At 39.9% G+C, this 822-nt stretch overlaps 1 non-coding gene across 1 annotated transcript; it reads left to right on the forward strand.

Annotated features, from left to right (window-relative positions):
• Positions 1-257: 257 nt before the first annotated feature.
• LOC140394664 (U2 spliceosomal RNA) lies at positions 258-441 on the forward strand. The gene has a single exon (XR_011935958.1). It is a non-coding gene; the product is annotated as a U2 spliceosomal RNA (small nuclear RNA).
• Positions 442-822: the final 381 nt, after the last annotated feature.

Below are 822 nucleotides of genomic sequence, written 5' to 3' on the forward strand. Positions count from 1 at the left end.
TTCCAGCAAATGTACACCGAGGGGTGGGTAACAGTGTAAAGCCCCTCGGTCGGGGCAACCAACACTACAATGTATAAAACTAACATGCCACTGTAAATATTTAAGAAGGAATGGTAATGTAAAGAGTGATATGTGTACGACAATATCAAAAGTGAATGAAAGAAAGTCAAGGCAACATGTAACCCTGCCGGAAATGTACAGTCAAGACAATTTGAAATGTTTCTGTAACGCTCATGATAAATTTTTATGAATAAAGTATATTTTTTTGAATTAAAAAAAAAAAAAAAATCTGTTCTTATCAGTTTAATATCTGATACGTCCCTTATCTGGGGACCATATATTAAATTGATTTTTGGAGCAGGGAGATGGAATAGGGGCTTGCTCCGTCCACTCCACGCATCGACCTGGTATTGCAGTATCTCCAGGAACGGTGCACACCACCCCTTTATGGGGAATTTCAAAGTCAAAAAACAGCTCAAACACATACAAATATACACTTTATTCACATTTCTTTCATCACACAACAAAACGCTTCGTCAAGTGGCTGCTGCTACTCAGCTTCTACGGGGTGTGATGAAGGATGACGAAAGGCCTCATCTTACAAGCACAAGGGGGAAAGCAAACAAATTCAAAATTGACCACCCATTTCACTGCAAAATCCTACCAACTGTCCTGGCTTGACACAATTCACACCTCTCAAACCTGGGGTTACCCCATCTCTGGATCTGTAAAGATTTAATCACCTGCTAATGCTCGCATTCCAAGCATTGTCTGGCATCTTTGAATCTGTCTATATATATGTTTCTGGAGCATACCTCTTCA

This window comes from Scyliorhinus torazame, chromosome 17, assembly GCF_047496885.1.
Source record: "Scyliorhinus torazame isolate Kashiwa2021f chromosome 17, sScyTor2.1, whole genome shotgun sequence".
NCBI lineage: Eukaryota > Metazoa > Chordata > Chondrichthyes > Carcharhiniformes > Scyliorhinidae > Scyliorhinus > Scyliorhinus torazame.